Source organism: Camelina sativa, chromosome 1 (assembly GCF_000633955.1).
Source record: "Camelina sativa cultivar DH55 chromosome 1, Cs, whole genome shotgun sequence".
NCBI classification, from domain to species: domain Eukaryota; kingdom Viridiplantae; phylum Streptophyta; class Magnoliopsida; order Brassicales; family Brassicaceae; genus Camelina; species Camelina sativa.
In genome coordinates this window covers 16,728,169-16,735,368 of record NC_025685.1, presented here as the reverse complement: position 1 = coordinate 16,735,368, position 7,200 = coordinate 16,728,169, and the positions used below count along the sequence as shown (strand labels likewise).

At 43.1% G+C, this 7,200-nt stretch overlaps 1 long non-coding RNA gene across 2 annotated transcripts; it reads right to left on the bottom strand.

Moving 5' to 3' along the window:
* On the bottom strand, positions 5,907-6,855 carry LOC104792685. 2 transcript variants are annotated; one of them, XR_769097.1, is made up of 3 exons: positions 6,613-6,855; positions 6,296-6,457; positions 5,907-6,201 (listed from the first exon to the last, which is right to left on the bottom strand). It is a non-coding gene; the product is annotated as an uncharacterized LOC104792685 (long non-coding RNA). The 2 variants fall into 2 exon arrangements; XR_769095.1 differs by having other exon boundaries at positions 5,907-6,177.

The window sequence follows — 7,200 nt, the reverse complement described above, 5'->3', positions numbered from 1 at the left end:
CTACCAGAGACTCCATATCCTGCTCCTGAACCGAAGCCGCCCGCTTCCGACTCAAAGCACCAGCAACCAAGTTAGCCTTACCAAGGTGATAGTCTATCTCCAAATCATAATCCGCCACCAGCTCCATCCACTACCTCTGCCTCAAATTCAGCTCGGGCTGAGTGAATATATACTTTAGGCTCTTATGATCTGTAAACACATGTACCTTTGCACCATAAAGATAAGATCTCAAAATCTTCACGGCAAAAACTACAGCACCCATCTCCAAATCATGAGTGGGATAGTTGTCCTCATGTTTCCGCAACTGCCGCGAAGCATAGGCAATCATTTTCCCATGCTGCATCAACACACACCCCAAACCAACTCTGGATGCATCTGTATACACCACATAGGGTTCTCCCTGCTCAGGCAAAGCCAACACTGGAGCGGTAATCAACATCTCCTTCTGGCTTGCAAAGCCCTCCTCGCACTCATGTGACCAAACAAAAGGAACATCCTTCCCTGTCAACTTAGTCATAGGACATGCTCTGCTCGCAAACCCCTGCACAAACCTCCTGTAGTAACCTGCCAACCCAAGAAAACTCATGATATTCGTGGCATTTTGCGGTCTAGGCCAATCCCTGATAGCATGAATCTTCTCTGGATCTACAGAAACCCCATCTGCACACACTATGTGACCCAAAAACCCCATCTCACGCTGCTAGAAACTACACTTGCTCAACTTAGCAAACAACTTTTGCTCATGCAGCTTCTCCAGAACTGCTCTCAAATGCATTACATGCTCCTCAGGACTCGTAGAATAAACCATGATGTCGTCGATGAAAATGATGACAGACACGTCCAGAAACTCCTGAAACACGCTGTTCATCAATCTCATAAACGCTGCTGGTGCGTTAGTCAACCCAAACGGCATCACCACAAACTCAAAATGAACATACCTCGTCCTGAAAGCAGCCTTTCTCACATCTGCCTCATCTATCAGGATCTGATGATAATCGACGCCAGATCTATCTTGGAGAACCAAGTAGCACCTCTCAACTGATCCAACAACTCATCGATCCTCGGAAGAGGGCACTTGTTCTTCATAGTGACCCAGTTGAGACCCGTGTAATGAATACAGAAACGGAAACTCCCATCCTTCTTCTTAACAAATAACACCGGTGTTCCCCACAGTGATACACTAGGACGGATGAATCTCTTGCTCAACAAATCCTCTAGCTGTTATTTCAGCTCCGCCATCTCTGCTGNTGTAAACACATGTACCTTTGCACCATAAAGATAAGATCTCAAAATCTTCACGGCAAAAACTACAGCACCCATCTCCAAATCATGAGTGGGATAGTTGTCCTCATGTTTCCGCAACTGCCGCGAAGCATAGGCAATCATNAACTCCTCCACAACCTGAATACCGCTAACCGTAGACTTCCCCACTGACTCCGGCAGAGATATAGTAACCAAATAAGCCTCACGACCCTTCTCGATCATCTTCCCATCCTGAATGGCCGAGATCACGAGACTCCCCGAAGTGGGTCTAATTCCCTGAAAAACCAACTTCCCTCCTGAGCACTCAAACTCCACTCTACCCCGATGATAATCCAGATGAACCATATGCCGATGCAACCAGTCCATCCTCAAGATAACGTCATACAGCTCCACTGGGATGATAAGCAAATTTGCAGGCCAAAACTCTCCTGCAATCTGAATATCGATACCCCTCGCTCGACCTATGACTCTCAGAAACTTGCCTCCAGCAACTCTGACCACTCCCCGCACGCTCTCCGGGATCCCCCATGATACCCGCACTCTCTGCACACTCTGGGGTAATGAAGCTATGAGTAGCTCCAGAATCAAACCTAACATGGGACTTAACGCAAACCTCATGTGTTGAGAACCTAACGCTTTATCACAGGACAACATAAAAATCTGAACTTACTAAGAATTCACAAAGACAGAGTACTAGAAATTATACATGTGATCGCCTCGGCACTGGTTCCACCAGTCTCTGTAGTCGTGTAAACCCGTAGTGTCTGCTCAATCCATGCTACCTGCTGCAACGCCGCCACTGCTACCGGCTGCAACTTGGGACACAAGGGCTTGATGTGCCCTGGCTCCCTGCAATAATAGCATACACGAGCTGTTGTCGTCAGAGCACTCCTCTTGGGACAACTAGCAATCTTGTGATCCTTTCCCCCACACCTGAATCAACTTGGCCCACCTGGCCTCTGCGTAGCCTCCCATCTCCTCTTAGTTCCCTGCGCAGGCTTGCCGCCCTTGCTAGAACCTCCCTGATGCTGAGCCTTACCAGGCTGAACTGTTGGGCTAGTCGCCACTGACTGTGCCCGGATATCCTCCTCGATCCCTGCTGCAGTCTCAACCAGCTCGGCACGCGTATCATAACTCTGCCCTCTACAGTGAACGCTCAAATCATCACGTAAGGCCCTCAAAAACATCCTGCTCTGAGCCTCCTTAGACTTCATATCTCGACCCCCATACCTCAGAAGTCGACAGAACTCCAAGTCAAGCTCCCGCACTGACCGAGTTCCCTGAGCTAGCTGAAGGAATTGCACCTCCAACCTATCTAGTGCCTCTCTAGGGAAATACTTGCGGTTGAACTCCAAGACGAAGTCAGCCTAAGACATCTCCCTCTGCACTCTCCTAGCAGCCACATCACTCCACCACAACTGAGCATCACCAGTCAAATGGTGGACTCCAATGTCCACCCAAAACTCCTCAGGACATCTCAGATTATGGAAGTTACGTTCCACACTCGTCCTCCATGCATCTGCAACAGTAGGATCAGTACCTCCCAAGAACCGCTCAGTACCAAATACGGCTCATCTCTCTCAGCATGCTGACATAACGAGAATGAACCCCTACATCCGCAGCCACAACCTGCTGCACCTCCGCCGCCACTGGCGGCACTACTGGTGCCTGAGCTGGTACCACAGCTGGTAACCGCGCTAACAACTGTGTCAGCAAACCCGCAAGGTCGACACCCATGACTCCACCCACTGGGACTCCCACACCTGGGGCCCTAACATCACCATCAACTGGAGCATCAACACCGCCCCCTCCGGCCACACTCATGGAATCCCCCTGGACACCCTACGACTCACCAACACCCTCTGCTGTCACACTCTGGTCCGTAGTCTCACTAACCATCTACACTACCATGAACAGAAGGCTAAGCACGCAATTATCATAGCACAAAAACATAAACTCACCGTGGAATCACACTGTATGCTCGAAGAGGATGTTCTAGGACTCCATGCCACACACAATTGACTAACTCACATAATCAATCAAGACATGCATTCCTAAACATCACAACAGAAACCTAGAGAACCCAAACCTAGAAGCGTAAGGGCTCTGATACCAAACTGAAACGATCTGACCCATTTTTTTAAAATAATAAATAATTAAATAATAATACAACTAGTTTTCCTATACCCACTAGCCATCTAACCACAACCAACAACGGAAATAACCAATACCAATAAATATCCAATAATACTCCAACAATTATAGCATATAACAATATCTAACAATCAACCAACATGAAACATAGAACCAACAACCTAGCAATGTTTCTAATGACCCAACTCTAGCAATCTAGCAATGCCAGACAACATCCAATCGAGTCCCTAGAACATCCTCCTCTTCATTGCCTTGATTCCACGATCACACTTTGCCTTTACCTGCACCACAAACACAAAATGCAATGCATGAGTATTTTATAAACACTCAGTAAGAAAATTCTCCCATCTAATGCGCTATACACACAAGCAATAGAGATATCTCTAACCATCGAACAACAATCAAGAAACAAACCAGACTCTGCATCGACCGACTCTAGCTTGCATCGACCGACACCAACTGGGGACTGCATCGACCGACGCATGATATGCATCGACCAATACAAGGTTCACTTGCATCGACCGATGCTCCCATTGCATCGACCGACGCATGCTCGACATCACGCGAAAACCCTAATTGCATCGACCGACGCCTCCACAAGGTATCGACCGACGCCTCCACAAGGCATCGACCGATGCTCTTAGGTCAATCTGCACCGTCCTTGCACTTGCATCGACCGACGCACAAATTGCATCGACCGATGCACATGCCGAGCATCGTTTTCCTCAAAGCTTCTCATCGGATCTTCGTTCCTGCAACCACAAGACTCGATCCCAAGCCACAAGAAAGCCTCACACGAACCTAAACAACGTTCTAACAAGCCAAACAACACATAAACAAACAGATCAGAGAATCTCTAGTTTAGATAAGCCATGGTCATGCATTTACCTTTGCCACAGAAGAAATCCGACCCAATCACAGGAAGAAAACACCCCTAGGATGCTCCTACAACGATCCCAACTACAGATCTCTACAGGAACAGCCTCAAACTCCAAGAATCTCCCAAGAACACTCAAGAACACCAAAAACTCTTCTCTCTCTCTTGTTTCTCTCAAAAGTGGCTAACCACGCCTAATGAGACAAAACTCGAGTTTAAGGGTTTTCCCTTTACCCAAAACGCACCGTTTAACTTAAAACTCGACCGAGAAAACCGAACATGCATCGACAGATGCACATAGTGCATCGACAGATGCACACAGTGCATCGACAGATGCACATAGTGCATCGACCGATGCAATCTCTAAACCGGAATTTCGGTCCGCGGATGTTACACTTATTAGGGTACTTATTTTTGAAAAAAAATTTATTTTTAAAATATAATTAATTTAAGGAGAACAATTAGTTTAAATATTTAAACAATTAAGATTTTATTAAAATGGAATATTATTGCATTTCATAAACTTTTAAACATACAAAACATAAATGCATATTAAAATAGAAGTAGAAATCACAAATGGGAAAAAAGATTAGTTGTAATCTTAATTTGTGCCAAACTTTTGCCAAATATTCTCAACCAAATCATCTTTCAATTGTTGATTACGAATTTCCTTCCGCTTGCTCAGCATGGTCATCAAATTGATGATATTTGAAGGTATATCAGCTGAATTTGTGGAGTCCACTTGTGAAATTCTGTTTGCTTCCACTTGTGTGAATTCTTCATCAAACTACGTGTACTCATCTTTTTCGTCTTCTACTATCATATTGTGAAGTATGATACACACTCTCATTATCTTTCCAATTGTTCTCTTATCATGGATAAGAGCCAGGTTTTTGACTATGGAGAAGCGAGCTTGCAAGACTCCAAAAGCACGCTCGACATCTTTACGGACAGCTTCTTGACATGTAGCAAACAAGGATGCCTTTGGATCTGCTGGAATCTGAATAGATTTGGTAAAAGTAGCCCATTTTGGATAAATACCATCGGTGAGATAGTGTGACAACCCGTCCTGCGGACCCCACTAGCCTACCGCTAGACGCCCCAACGGACCCCAAGCTGGCCCTGCAGGGAATCGATCCTAACCCCTCACTGTGGATAGGAACTATTCATCCAAATCCACCAGTAAGTTATTGGTGCGCCAGACGTTCCTCGAACCTTGGTCCCCACCCTTTAACAACCTTCCCACATTGCAGATCAATTGGTGACAGCTTGTCCTGTGGGAATATTGTTAAAGGGTGGGGACCAGGGTTCGAGGAACGCCTGGCGCACCAATAACCTACTAGTGGATTTGTATAGATAGATCACTGTAGATTGCAAAATTATCTCATGGATTGATGTATAAAATTATTTAACCATTTTACTTAATGAATTAGATCAATCTATGGTTCTTATCAATCCAACTCATTGGAGTTGGATTGGATTATAGACCCATATCACTATAACATAAGCACTTAGTTTATCTTTCTTTCATTTATCACCAATTTTTTCATAAATTTGGATTCTACTGCATAAATTCAAATATCTTGTTTATGTCTTTTGTTGACTAAATGAGTGGCCAAAGTAAAAGTTTAGTTTCATTTGTATTTGATTTTTTTTGTTCATTCGTTGAATTTAAGCTATTCCCAAAGGGGTTAATAACAGTATAAGATTCAACAGTTTAGAAAATAAACAAAGAGATAAAAAAAAAAATTAAAGATGGCAAACAGTTTTTGGATTGTCTTCTTGCTTTTGTTGGCTCTCTTGGCCTCTTGGCGCATAAACTGTGTTTTAGCTTCTCCTCGGCTGGAGTTACACCCATTGCGTATCAACGGTCTTTATATATACTTGGATCAACAATAAAAAGGATTCTACACTATTTTTAACTAGCATTTTAATCAAAATTTATGTGTTTTCTTTTCATTATACATATTAAAGTAGGAGATCAGAGAAGGAAGCTAATACCAGTATCACCATCATGTAGTCTAAAAGGTGGTGGTGGTCGCAGTGGTGGTTGTCAGGGTGGTAGAGGTCGACAAGTTGGTGGTCCTCCGAGACGATAGTTTCCCCGCTCGCTGTGATTTGGCATTATCGTCGGTCTACACTTAGTATAAATCTGCTTCAGTTCTGCCAATAAGTTGAGAGAGATTTAATTCCTGAAAAAATTCTTATTTGTTTTAAGGTAGACAACCAAAACATTTGTAGTCCCTATAGCAAATTTAAAATAGAATATGAAGAAAACAAATACACAACACGTATATGAGAAAGGAAACAGTCCATACCTTTTCACTATGCTGCACTGAGACGGGTACTGATACGGGAGACAGGTACGGGGACGGGAAACGGGAAAAATAAAATTTTAGAGGTACGGGTACGGCAAGGATATGTCAGTTTTATAATATATAAAATATAAAAATATCCATAGATTAATAAAATAAAATAAATAAAGTCACTTATAAAGAATTTTCGTGAAACAAAACATGACTATAATATATTAAATAATAATTAAACATGACTATAATATATCGACACTGTTTTCTTGAGTAGCCATATCAATAATCAACCTACATATAAATATTATGAAAAACAAGTTGATAAACTTAAGTTACGTAACGTACAAACGTAAGTTACGTAACGTATAAACGAGTTGATAAAAAAGTTACGTAGACGAGTATAAAAAATACATAAACAAAGATTTGAATTATATTACATTATTAAGAAGCTTGAGAGTTGAGACATACCTTTTGCAGAGCTAAACAGAGAAGTTTGTCTTCACCAAAAATAAAAAAAACAGAGACGTTTGGGTTTGCGATGAACGAAGTCGACATGAAGTAAGAATGCAAAAAGATGAGATATATAGAGCATTGATA